We start from the raw sequence: 15,078 nt of genomic DNA, 5'->3' as shown, positions 1-15,078 counted from the left end.
TAAAGAACAAGAAGGCTGGCACACTGTTTACAAAAGCTTTGTTAAAAAAAATAGCTTTTCTTTCAAAAACAAGGACATTCCGAAGTGACCCCAAACTGCTGAACGGTTAGTATGTTGTACCAAAGTTGACTGACCCTTAAGGGAACTACACTGCCATAAATACAAGGAAAGTCAAGAAGTGTTAAATAAATAAAAAAATTAAAATACAAATCCGGCAAGGCACCAACTTTGAGAAGGGTTTAAAACAAAGGTTTCAAACAATTTATAAATGTTATGGAATGTAGGTATGTTTCGCCTTTAATGTAATGGCATTGAAAATAAATGGAAAAAGGCGAATATGTGTTTGAATACCCATACTAACATACTGTATACTACATACTTAATGAGTACATACTATTAGTTAATTGTAGTATACTGTAACTACATACTTAATGAGTAAATACTACATATTATTAGTTAATTGTAGTATACTGTAACTACATACTTAATGAGTATATACTACATACTATTAGTTAATTGTAGTATACTGTAACTACATACTTAATGAGTATATACTACATATTATTAGTTAATTGTAGTATACTGTAACTACATACTTAATGAGTAAATACTACATACTATTAGTTAATTGTAATAAACTGTAACTACATACTTAATGAGTATATACTACATACTATTAGATAATTGTAGTATACTGTAACTACATACTTAATGAGTATATACTACATACTATTAGTTAATTGTAGTAAACTGTAACTACATACTTAATGAGTATATACTACATACTATTAGATAATTGTAGTATACTGTAACTACATACTTAATGAGTATATACTACATACTATTAGTTAATTGTAGTAAACTGTAACTACATACTTAATGAGTATATACTACATACTATTAGTTAATTGTAGTAAACTGTAACCGAACCGTTTCCTTTCAGTTGAGCGCTCTTCTCCTGTCTACCGGATGTTTATGCTGTTGCTATGCAACCTCTTGCTAGCTAGTTAGCATAACACATTACTAGTTAGACATTTTACGACTTCGGGTGTGTTTTTAAATTCAATCTTGAATACCAGAGTGCTTCATAAATTCAGACTGTTGTCAGGTTGTCTGTTTGTAAATTCAGCCCGTTTCGCTCTCGGAGCCACTGGCCGCTCCGGCCGAGGAGTTGGGTTGATTTGACCGTTCTGACCTTAGCTTGCTAGCTACTTCCAGACACAAATGAGACTCTGACCATTTTACTCACCCTAGCAGAGCTGGTTAGGCAGTTTTCATGTTATCCAGGGTGACTGTAACTGTGCTGCTGGTAAACATTTAAATTACGTTTTTTGTTGCCTACATTTACTGACACCTGGACATATTCAACGGGTGTTGAGCGCTAGTAAATTCATTATTCTGCTCTCTGGTACTCAGACGAGATGCTCTGAAATCAGAGTAGATAGTCAGAGTTAATTTATGAAAGCACCCGAATGTCCATTGAGAAAGCACAACGACTATACAATTTAGCTAAGCTAAGAATGACGGGAATAATCAATTCAATAAACGTTGGGTAGTTAGTTAGATAGAATATAGTTCATATACTGGCAAGTTTGATGTATAAGTAGCCAACTAACGTTAAGTAGCTAGTTAACATACCGGTACATACTGCTGTAATAACATGCTAACAAATTGTCAGCCAAAATAACGTGTAAGGTAACTTATTTGAAAAGTCATAACTTTATTACATTGCTCAACATTTTCTTAACATTTGTCATAATTAGTTAAAACAATGAATTTGTATCGGCTCTCGTTGTTCTTCGGCTGAATATTTTCCGCCATTTTCTTCTAATCTGAAAACGACGTGAAGACATGCCCATTTCCTGAAGAATTGCATTATGGGCCCTAACGTACTGCGTGTTTACGTCATATTATGGTGAATTTAGTACGACATCCGGGAACTTTTGGCATACTAACTATATCATACTATGACCAATAAGCACACTATATACTCAGTTAACATCACAAATAGTACGGTTAGTATGAGTATTCTAACACAGCTAATGACTTATCAACAGCTCTAACAATTTGACTCCCACAGGAAATCTACACTGGCAGTTATAGAAAGACCCATTTACTATATAACCATTGATTCTTGAATATAACTTAGAAATGTTTAAACTGTATTACCCCATCAGAAACCAAAACATATGCTTGAAAAACGCCACTGTTTGTAAACAAGCACTGTGTAGCCTTGAAATCTTGTTTAAAACTATAATTTTGACCTTATGGATGGCCAGTGCTTGTATTTATAGTGTAGTGAATTCAGGGGGTAGTCCTGGGCTGAACTCAAACCTGTGTCCAGCGACTGTCAAGCCAACACCTTATAACTGTTACGCCAAGATGTCTGAACTTCTTGAAGCGGTCACTAGGTGTTGGGTTACGTTTGCTACAATAGCTTTCTCTAGGAATTTGAGAGTGGTTACATTTCTCCAGCCCCCATTCCTCAGCTGTTTACCAACCGATTTCTGGGCTCGGTTTCCCATCTTAAGGCATCCAATGGTTCTAACGATGAACGGGCCCTGATTAACACTAGTAAGTACTGTCTTAAAAACAGAGGCACAAACTCTGCAGTTGTTCAACTGATGTTTGGTGTTAAAGGGGAAATATGCAATTGCTACATCCATATTTTGACTTTTAAATAATTTATTTATAGCCATTGAGTCTTGAAGAATATAACGCATGCCTCATGAGCTTAGTTCAACTGTTGTACCCCATCAGAACCCCAAATAAGCTTTTTTTACTCTAATGTTTAGAAACAATGTAAACCAACACTGAATAGCCTCAACATGGTTAAAACTATAATGTTGATATCATGGATGGTCAGTCCTTGCATCCATAGGTCTGTCTGTAGTTACATTTCTCCAACCCCATAATCATCTTATAACCAAAACAGTGGTGGAATTACAGCCCTAGGCTATATAGTATATTCTAGAATTCATCCATGATGTCATAATGATAGTTTAACCAGGTTTCTAGGATATATAGTATATTCTAGAATTCATCCATGATGTCATAATGATAGTTTAACCAGGTTTCTAGGATATATAGTATATTCTACAATTCATCCATGATGTCATAATGATAGTTTAACCAGGTTTCTAGGATATATAGTATATTCTAGAATTCATCCATGATGTCATAATGATAGTTTAACCAGGTTTCTAGGATATATAGTATATTCTACAATTCATCCATGATGTCATAATGATAGTTTAACCAGGTTTCTAGGCTATATATTATGTTCTAGAATTCATCCATGATGTCGTAATGATAGATTATCCTCTATGGGCTAGGCGGGACGAATTCGTTCCACCTACGCAACAGCCAGTCTAATCCAGTGGCGCGATTTTCAAAACGTTTGAAATGCTATTACTTCAATTTCTCAAACATATTACATATTAAAAATAACTTTACTGGGAAATCACACTTTGCAATAATCTGAGCACTGCGCCCAGAAAAATACGCTTTGCGATACAGACTAACCGCCATGTTGGAGAGATCTAAAATCGAAAATACTATGTAAATAATCCATTACCTTTGATTCTCTTCATCAGATGTCACTTCCAGGAATCCCAGGTCCATAACAAATGTAGTTTTGTTCGAAAAAGCTCATAATTTATGTCCAAAAAGCTCCGTGTTGTTAGCACATGATCTAAGCCCGCCGGACTTCTCTTCATGAAAGAAGGGAGAAAAAATATTTACGTTCGTTCAAACATGTCAAACGTTGTATAGCATAAATCATTAGTGCCTTTTTTTAACCAGAACATGAATAATATTCAAGGCGGATGATTGCATTCTCTTTTAGAACGTATTGGAACGAGAGAACCCAACATGAATTCGCGCGCCAGAGTCTAATCGGCCATCACTGTTCCATGGCTCTTGTTCGGTCAGATCTCACAGTATAAGACTCAAAACACTTTGTAAAGACTGGTGACATCTAGTGGAAGCCATAGGAAGTGCTCAATGATTAATAAGCCCCTGTGTGTTTCAATGGCATAGGCTTAAAGGTAATTCAACACATCAGGTATCCACTTCCTGTCAGAATCTGTCTCAGGGTTTTGCCTGCCAAATTAGTTGAAACACTCTAAAGTTTCTAAAACTGTTTGAATCATGTCTGTGAGTATAACAGAACTCATATGGCAGGCCAAAACCTGAGAAGATTCCATACAGGAAGTGCCCCGTCTGACAATTTATTGTCCTTCTGTAGCCTCTCTGTCGAAAATACGGCATCTGTGCTGTAACGTGACATTTTCTAAGGCTTCCATTGGCTCTCAGAAGGCGCCAGAAAGTGGAATGAGAGCTCTGCAGTCTCTGGGCTAAGTACAGCAGCTCTGTTTGTTACTGGCCTGCCTGGGGACAGTGACACTGGAGATGTGCGTCCACGAGACTACTCCATTTTGTTCTTTCAGTCTGTGAATGAATACAACGTCGCCCGGTTGGAATATTATTGCTATTTTACGAGAAAAATTGCATAAAATTGATTTTAACTTCTTTGGGCTAGGGGGCAGTATTTTCACATCCGGATAAAAAACGTACCCGATTTAATCTGGTTACGACTCCTGCCCAGTAACTAGAATATGCATATAATTATTGGCTTTGGATAGAAAACACCCTAACGTTTCTAAAACTGTTTGAATGGTGTCTGTGAGTATAACAGAACTCCTATGGCAGGCAAAAACCTGAGAAGATTTCATGCAGGAAGTGGCCTGTCTGACAAGGTGTTGTTGTTCTTGCTTCTGTTTATTGAAGAGTCAGGATCTTAGCTGTAACGTGACACTTCCTACGGCTCCAATAGGCTCTCAGAGCCCGGGAAAAACCTGAACGATGACGAGGCAACCTCAGGCTGAAACACATAATCGCCTTTGCCAAGTGGTCTATCAGAGGACAATGGAATTAGGCGCGTGCCCGATTCGACCCCGTGCAGTATTTTCCTTCGGCTGTTTAGCTAATTGCAGATTCCCGGTCGGAATATTATCGCTTTTTTACGAGAATAATGGCATAAAAATTGATTTTAAACAGCGGTTGACATGCTTTGAAGTACGGTAATGAAATATTTAGAAATCTTTTGTCACGAAATGCACCGTGCGCGTGACCGTTATTTACCATTGGGATAGTGTCTAGAACGCACGAACAAAAGGTCGCTGTTGGAACATAACTATGGATTATTTTGGACCAAACCTACATTTGTTATTGAAGTAGAAGTCCTGGGAGTGCATTCTGACGAAGAACAGGAAAGGTAATCAAACTTTTCTAATAGAAATGTGATTTTGGTGAAGGCTAAACTTGGTGGGTGTCTAAATAGCTAGCCCTGTGATGCCGGGCTATCTACTCAGAATAAAATGTGCTTCATCCGAAAAGCTATTTTAAAATCGGACATATCGAGTGCATAGAGGAGTAATGTATCTATAATTCTTAAAATAATTGTTATGCTTTTTGTGAACGTTTATCGTGAGTAATTTAGTAAATTGTTAGTAAATTCCCCGGAAGTTTGCGGGGGGTATGCTAGTTGTGAACGTCACATGCTAATGTAAAAAGCTGGTTTTTGATATAAATATGAACTTGATTGAACAAAACATGCATGTATTGTATAACATAATGTCCTAGGAGTGTCATCTGATGAAGATCATCAAAGGTTAGTGCTGCATTTAGCTGTGGTTTGGGTTTATGTGACATTATATGCTAGCTTGAAAAATGGGTGTCTGATTATTTCTGGCTGGGTACTCTGCTGACATAATCTAATGTTTTGTTTTCGTTGTAAAGCCTTTTTGAAATCGGACAGTGTGGTTAGATTAACGAGAGTCTTGTCTTTAAATAGCTGTAAAATAGTCATATGTTTGAGAAATTGAAGTAATAGCATTTCAAAGGTTTTGAAAATCGCGCCACAGGATTCAACTGGCTGTTACGTAGGTGGGACGAATTCATCCCGCCGGTCCTAGAGGTTAACCTCTCTGGCGCATGTGGGACGAACTCGTCCCACCTACGTAACAGCCACTGAAATCCAGTGGCGCGATTTTTGAATCGAGCAGCTCCCAGATCACTGCACCTGTACATAGCCCATCTATAATTTAGCCCAAACTACTACCTCTTCCCCTACTGTATTTATTTATTTAATTTATTATTTTGCTCCTTTGCAGCATATTATTTATATTTTAACTTTGAACTTTCTTCAAATTATAATTCTACCATTCCAGTGTTTTTCTTGCTATACTTTATTTACTTTGCCACCATGGCATTTTTGGTCTTTACCTCCCTTATCTCACCTCCTCATTTGCTCACATTGTATATAGACTTATTTTTCTACTGTATTATTGACTGTATGTTTGTTTTACTCCATGTGTAACTCTGTGTTGTTGTATGTTGTCGAACTGCTTTGCTTTATCTTGGCCAGGTCGCAATTGTAAATGAGAACTTGTTCTCAACTTGCCTACCTGGTTAAAAAAAGGTGATTTAAAAAAATAAATAAATAAAAGATCAATGTCCCTGTTTTATAGAAAGTACTCACTGTATTTACTGGTGTTAAACAGATCAATGTCCCTGTTTTATTAGATAGTACTCACTGTATTTACTGGTGTTAATCAGATCAATGTCCCTGTTTTATTAGATAGTACTCACTGTATTTACTGGTGTTAATCAGATCAATGTCCCTGTTTTATTAGATAGTACTCACTGTATTTACTGGTGTTAATCTGATCAATGTCCCTGTTTTATTAGATAGTACTCACTGTATTTACTGGTGTTAATCAGATCAATGTCCCTGTTTTATAAGATAGTACTCACTGTATTTACTGGTGTTAATCAGATCAATGTCCCTGTTTTATTAGATAGTACTCACTGTATTTACTGGTGTTAATCAGATCAATGTCCCTGTTTTATAAGATAGTACTCACTGTATTTACTGGTGTTAATCAGATCAATGTCCCTGTTTAATCAGTTCTCCAGTCTTCTCTTCTTCGTCCTCCTCTAATGTGACAGTAATCTCCCCCTCTTCATCCTCCACTCCAAAAACTGCATCCTCCTCCTTTTCTTTCACAGTAACATTCTCCTCCTCTTTCACTCTGAAGGCGTCTTTCACTGTAACGTCTTTCTCTTCTTCTTTCACTGTAACAGCCTCACCCTCTACTTCTTGTTTTACTGTGACATCCTCCTCTTCCTTCTCCTCTTTCACGACAACGTTCAGCCACACTCCCTCTTTCTCCGTCCAGCAGACCTCTTCTTTAGCGGGAGGAGAGTAGTTTAGTGAACTCATGGTCGGGGATAATAGCTAGTTAGCATTAGCGACTAGACTAGTGCTAATTTAACCAGCCAGCTAGCTGACTTACAACGTAAATATTACATACAATGGGGTAGCTAGTTGTTTCCACATAAGTATGTTTAAATCACAGTAGCAATTAAACCACGAAATTGTATAAAGAACTTGAATGTTCAGACTTTGTCGGCTAGCGAGCTACCGAGGTGGCTGCAGTTGTTGAAGAAGCGTTCCGTCCACCAGATTATACGTCACACTAGAAACATCACCTGAAAGACACATATCGCCATCTGCTGTCTGGAGGGAGGAAACGCAGTTGAGGAGGGAAAACTATTTTTATTCTTCATTGAATTATAATATTATAAAGCAGTTTAGGGAAACGTTTTTTTCTCTCCATTAAATATTTATATTATTATTAACACGTATAAAGAGCAACAAGTGTTGTTTGATTAGTTCAGATTTTTTTATGATAATTTAAAACAAACTCTAAATCTACTCCACATCTGTATTTCTGATTCAGTCAAATAACTAGATATCAAAATAATAATAAGCAAAAAATAAGCAAAAAATTACTGTATAAAATAAATAAATAAACTTTACCCACTACCAGGATATTTTAGCCCAAACCTGGTTACCTCTCTGCTAGGAGGCTGAAACTTGGCCATAAGTGGATCTTCCAGCAAAACACATTAACATCCACAAAGAAACGGTTATTTGGCACAAAATCTCAGTCATCTCCGTCTTCGGACTTAAACTCCATTGAAAACCTGTGGTTTGAATTGAACAGGGCAGTCCATAAGAGCAGACTAAATAAATCAAGGACATGGAGAGATTCTGTATGGAGGAATGGTCTAAGATCCCACCCAATGTGTTCTCTAATCCCATAAAACATTTGATTGTCATTATCCTCCCAAGGGGAGGGTGCTGGAGTATTGAAAACATGGGAGGCAATAATTCAGACCCCTACCTTTTGAGAATTACATGTTAAACTAAATCTCTTTCTCTGAGCAATTCTATTAGTATAAAATAATATAATTTCTTTATTTTTTACATACAATATAGCTCCGTATTTTAATTATTTATTTAATAGAGTCGTTTATCTCATCTTTATCAAGGGTGTCAACAATTTTGTCCCCCACTGACCTCCATACTGCTGCTACATGGTGTAACAATACATCATGTAGATGTATATAATGAACAGACTAGGTCTATACTGCTCCTACATGGTGTATCAATACATCATGTAGATGTATATAATGAACAGACTAGGTCTATACTGCTCCTACATGGTGTAACAATATATCATGTGGATGTATATAATGAACAGACTAGGTCTATACTGCTCCTACATGGTGTAACAATACATCATGTAGATGTATATAATGAACAGACTAGGTCTATACTGCTCCTACATGGTGTAACAATACATCATGTAGATGTATATAATGAACAGACTAGGTCTATACTGCTCCTACATGGTGTAACAATACATCATGTAGATGTATATATTGAACAGACTAGGTCTATACTGCTCCTACATGGTGTAACAATACATCATGTAGATGTATACTACCGTTCAAAAGTTTGGGGTCAATTAGAAATGTCCTTGTTTTTGAAAGATTTTTTTTGTTTTGTAAACAGTGTGCTGGCTTTCTTGTTCTTTAATAACAAAGCTTTTGTAAACAGTGTTTGTTGCATGCAGAAATTCAACCATGAAGGCCTTATTCATGCAGTCTCTGAACAGTTGATGTTGAGATGTGTCTGTTACTTGAACTCTATGAAGCATTTATTTGGGCTGCAATCTGAGGTGCAGTTAAAACTCTAATGAACGTATCTTCTGCAGCAGAGGTACCTCTGGGTTTTCCTTTCCTGTGGCAATTCTCATGAGAGCCACCCATACCTTGTCCCAACACAACTGATTGGCTCAAATGCATTAAGAAGGAAATAAATTCCACAAATTAACATTTCATTGAAATTAATTCCAGGTGACTACCTCATGAAGCTGGTTGAGAGAATGCCAAGAGTGTGCAAAGCTGTCATCAAGGCAAAGGGTGACTGCTTTAAAATATCTCAAATATAAAATACATTTTGATTTGTTTAACCCTTTTTTGCTTACTACATGATTCCATATGTGTTATTTCATAGTTTTGATGTCTTCATTATTATTCTACAATGTAGAAAATAGTAAAAATAAAAACCCTTGAATGAGTAGGTGTGTCCAAACCCTTGAATGGTACTGTATGTAAATGTGATATTTCAGTTGATGTTTTTGTTACATTTGAAACATTTATAAAAACCTGTTTTTGCTTTGTCATTATGGGGTATTGTGATGTCATTCTGGGGTATTGTGATGTCATTATGGGCTATTGTGATGTCATTATGGGCTATTGTGATGTCATTATGGGGTATTGTGTATAGATTGAGGGCAAATTATTGATTTAATTCATTTTCGAATAACGGAGGAAAATGTGGAAAAAGTGAAGGGGTCTGAATACTTTCCGACTGCACTGTATATATAGGGGCAGTACTTAGTGACATCACTTCCTGAAACAGGAGGTACAAATATATAACATAGGTTCACAATATCAACATTCAAGGTATCAAAATATATGACCAAGCTGGAAGTGGAAACGCCAGCCCAGCCACAATCCTAGAGGTTCACTGATGGTCAACCTCCTCCTTCACATCTGACTCCTGATGATCAACCTCCTCCTTCACATCTGACTCCTGATGATCAACCTCCTCCTTCACATCTGACTGCTGATGATCAACCTCCTCCTTCACATCTGACTCCTGATGATCAACCTCCTCCTTCACATCTGACTCCTGATGATCAACCTCCTCCTTCACATCTGACTCCTGATGATCAACCTCCTCCTTCACATCTGACTGCTGATGATCAACCTCCTCCTTCACACCTGACTCCTGATGATCAACCTCCTCCTTCACACCTGACTCCTGATGATCAACCTCCTCCTTCACATCTGACTCCTGATGATCAACCTCCTCCTTCACACCTGACTCCTGATGATCAACCTCCTCCTTCACATCTGACTCCTGATGATCAACCTCCTCCTTCACATCTGACTCCAGTGATCAATCCAGAGCATCTTCTTTTTTGGGGGAATCCGGATGGACGACGTCATCCAATAGGCCGTCATCACCACTACCGCCCACTAGTTAATTGTCATTCAGGTTATCAATGGGAAGAGCATTAGCAATATGTCCTGTCTGGTAACTTGTCTCGTTCAATAGATTTACATTGGCAGGTGCACAGGGAGAAACCCCATTAAAACACTTTTGGAAGTCTTTAACTATATCAAAGTCTGTTGCCTGTGATGTTGGGACAAATGATAGTCCCTTATTATACAAGAGACAAAATCCCCTAATTCTACAGCACAACGGCAGAATCATGTCTTCAGTGTAAAACTAACAATGACTCAATAATCCTTCTGGGAATGTTATGATGTCATAAAGTTATGGGCGGAGTTAGAAAGTTGGCTGTCAGAAGTACAATATTACTGTCAACGCAATAGAAAGGTCAAATGCTTTATTATCTAAAAATGTAAAGTTCTGGGCGACAGAGAGAAATAAAATGGTGCAGTTTGAGGCCATGTGGTGGAGAGTGATGCAGGAGCTGGAGATGGGGGTGTGTCAGTGGCGAGATGCGGGCGCTGAAGATGTGTGCTAGTGGGTCTGGGAAGGTGTGATGTAGTTAATGTTAATATGATGTCGTTTGTGTGTGTATGTTTTGTATTGTTTATAAAATATAAAATAAAATATTTTTTAAGTCCCAATGCAAAGTTACACCTCACTGTTCTATTTTTAGAGTTATTACATAAATCCAATTAGAATTACAAAGAATGCCAAAGTCAGGTGTGAAGTAATATGGAGCACCAGCCTATTCCCTATGATGTAAACTACAACAGAAATAACTTCAAATGTATAACTTCATATTAAACCAATCGTTTGCACTCATGGGTTCCCACTAGATAACACAACCACACAGTATATGAAACGCATGAGGTGTGGCTAATGTTGACAAGCTGGAGCTAGCTACCGAGCTAGCATACAAACTCTGTAGCACAGAGTAGATCCTCCATATGACGTAGAGAAATAGTGCATTGTGGGTAGTTTAGAAGATATCCAGAAATAAGTTAAGAAATATGTAATAACACAAAAATATAACTGTACTTATAGGAAACCAGATCGTGACTACAGCTCAGTTACTAAGTCTTTAACCACACTGTGTTGTTACACTGCTGAGTAAAAAGTCATGCTTCCTACCCTTTAACTTGTTGTCTGAAGATAAATGTACATTTTACTGAACTGCGTCCAGTCAGCAGATGGACTAGATGCCTCTTAGGCCGCCCATTGTGACTCCATCAAGAATTCAGCAGAGCAAGTTTGTATGAAGGTCTGGTTATTAAATGGGTACATAGTTCAACAGTAATATCCTCTAAAACGCTCTGGTGACAAACTTTGCTGCCCTGTTTCTAATTTCCCACATGGCTGGGAGAACCTATTCAAGTAAGTAAGTAAATAGATTTAGAAAATGTAAAAATAAAACAATGTATTATTAGCTAACTAGCTACAGTGCAGGCTAACTCATATGAGCTGCTAAATGAGCTAGCTAGTTGGCTTGCTAGCTATCTAACCAACTTCAAATACTGTATAGATAGATAGCTAGCTAAGTGAATGAAATATCACCAGCTACCTAACTTCATATTAGCTAGCTATCTTGATGTATTTATCACTGTAAAAAACAAACTCCAAATGCATTTGTAGGTAGCTAGCTAGCAGCCATGGAGGAGGTTGAAAGGATAGCAGCCCACACTGTCAGTGTGTGCCCATGCATCTATCAATCCAATGTTATCATGATTTGTTATCAGGGATATTATACTTTAGTAATCCACAATGACCTGGTGATGTAACAGTCTAATAATTACGTTGTCTTCCATATTCCTACAGATACCTTGTAACTGGAGATTCCTTCAAAACGATTGCCTACAGTTACCGTGTAGGGCACTGCAAGGTTGGGTGACCAGGGCCATCTGGGACTGCCTCCTGGGGGAATTCAGGTGTGTGAAGGCTACCTGTGTCCTGCGTAACTTCATGAGGATGGACACGAGGACCAGGAGGGGATCTGCAGCTCGCCGCCGCGTGCCAGAGGAGGAGTCTGCTGCTCTGCAGGATGTTTCAAGGATGGGGTCCAACAACGCAGCAAGAGAGGCAATCCGTGTGCATGAGATCTTCACCTCCTACTTCTTCAAAGAGGGTGCTGTTCCCTGGCAACACCATAGACTACACTATGCACAACCAAAGGCTCTTTTAAGAGCCATTCACATTGCAATAAGAGTATTCTTCCATTTACTGAGCTATGTCAACTGCAGTTATTCAGTTCAAAGTTTCTCTCCCTTTGATTTCTACTTCTCAGGTGAGGGTGCTGTTTAGGTAAGGGTGTGTGATGTCTGTACAAAAACAAAACAGGCTATTTTAAATCACCCATATTGAAAAAATGTAGAACAATTAGACACCCTATAACCCACACCTACCCATTCATGTATCAATCTGATTGATGGATTGTGTTGTGCAGTAAACAGGTTCAGGTGTATAACTGTGGCTCCTTCCACCTTCAAAGAATAGGCAAGAGGGCCAACCATGGAGAATAGTAAGGCACTTCATTATTTCTATAACTACGCTGTATTGTTTATCCTCGTGTGTCCGTTCATGTTTTTCAGCATAAAGTACTCTGCAGCCACTTAGTGTGGTGTGGACACCAGGTGAGGCCACACACAGATTCCTGTTGAACACTGTCGCTTTAACTACCTTATTTTCTCAATAACAGTCTCTCTCCTTCACTTCATCCCTCTCTCCTCTTCTCCCTAAATCCTCTAGGTTATATCAGCTGTGTCGGTGAACCCCTCCTGCATCTGAACTGGCTACATAGAGGGCACAGCATGATCAGAGGTGAGAGGTCACTTGGTCAGGTCAACAGGACGTATTATTAAAGAGATGCTTTACAATAAAATACAGATAGAGATGCAGTAGTCCCAGAGTTAATGATCCAAGGTCAGTTTATATTATACAGGAAGTATTATTAAAGAGATGCTTTACATTGAAATACAGATAGAGATGCAGTAGTCCCAGAGTTATTGATCCCAGGTCAGTTGTGCATTTCACCTCCTGATTGATGACTAACAATGTTAAAATAAAAACACAAGGTTTAAACATGCTCTCTCTCTCCATCTGTCTCTCTCGTCTGCAAGTATGTTTTGATGTGAGAGGATGCCAACCCCCAGTCCCATCATCGCCACCTCACCTGCTTTTAAGAACCTTTGGGCCGACGAGAGACACTATTATGTAATTGTGATGAACTGAGAGAATATTTATGTAGCACTGTGATTCATTAATCATGTGCTGCCTTCCCTGCTCCTATGTGGTTACCTCTTTCCCTTTCTGTCTTTTACACCTCTCTCACCACATCCTCTTTCTTCCTCTGTTTTTATAATGCACAACAGATGTGCATTGAAGTACAGATTGAACTTGTATTTATAACACTTTGATAATGAGCTTTTCAATAAAGCGTTTCACATTCTCTACTGGTTGAAATGAAGTGTAATGTGATGAAATACTCCACCTATCCTTTGTTTACCAGATCAATGCAGATGAAGGGCATTAGATGTTGAGATGAACCAGTGTTAGAGTATTTACATGATGCATAGGAAGTGTAGTGTACTGTTTTTTAAAATCTATTTCAGTATATATGAATTAACTAGTTAAATCCTGTTTCTAGTCTATTAGTTACAATGTGTAACCGTTGATGTCCCAGGACCAAGATTGGTAAACACTGTTGAAGTGTATAATTGTAATACATACATGCAGACACAGCGTCATTCAAAGACTGGAATTTGATACTCCTGGTATTGGATATGACTGAAAAAATTATCTCAAAGACATTCATACCTAAACTGCACCTTTATTTGCCAAGGTAGAGTACATGATCAGTGAATATATTAAATGTACAGGCTACAATGTGGGGATCTCATGCATGGTAATAACTACATGTATATACGACTTGCATCCTTGGCACAACATGATATTATATTCTACTCAATCCATAGGCTTCATTAATGTCATTCAGGCTGTTTTGAAGTTGATACAACTGGCTATGATAGCTGAGGTTCATAAGTTCTGAACTAATATGTATACCAAACGTTTGGGTCCATACACAGATCGGCTAGATAGCTAGCTACACATCCATAGGCATACAGGTATTTTAATCATCCACTGCACAATAAGCAAGAACATAGCTAGCTACGTTATTTCATCTATCTGCATGGCAAATATCAGCAAGGCAAGCTTACAAAATTGTACATTCAATTTGCAGTGAATTCTTCAGCTGGCTAGATTCTATACATCCACTGTTTCACAGAACGACAGCCTGGTTTGCTGGTTGTTTCAGGAGTCCCTAAAACAACCAGAATGACAATTTCATACTCATGTCACAACACCCATAAAGCTAGTCAGCTAGCTGGCTAATGTTAGCTAGTCAGCTAGTTGGTCAATGTTAGCTAGTCAGCTAGCTGGCTAATGTTAGCTAGTCAGCTAGTTGGTTAATGTTAGATGGTCAGCTAGCTGGTTAATGTTAGCTAGTCAGCTAGCTGGTTAATGTTAGCTAGTCAGCTAGCTGGTTAATGTTAGCTAGTCAGCTAGCTGGTTACTGTTAGCTAGTCAGCTAGCTGGCTAATGTTAGCTAGTCAGCTAGCTGGCTAATGTTAGCTAGCTGG

This window comes from Salmo trutta, unplaced genomic scaffold (assembly GCF_901001165.1).
Source record: "Salmo trutta unplaced genomic scaffold, fSalTru1.1, whole genome shotgun sequence".
NCBI classification, from domain to species: Eukaryota; Metazoa; Chordata; class Actinopteri; order Salmoniformes; family Salmonidae; genus Salmo; species Salmo trutta.
This window is presented reverse-complemented; position numbering follows the sequence as displayed.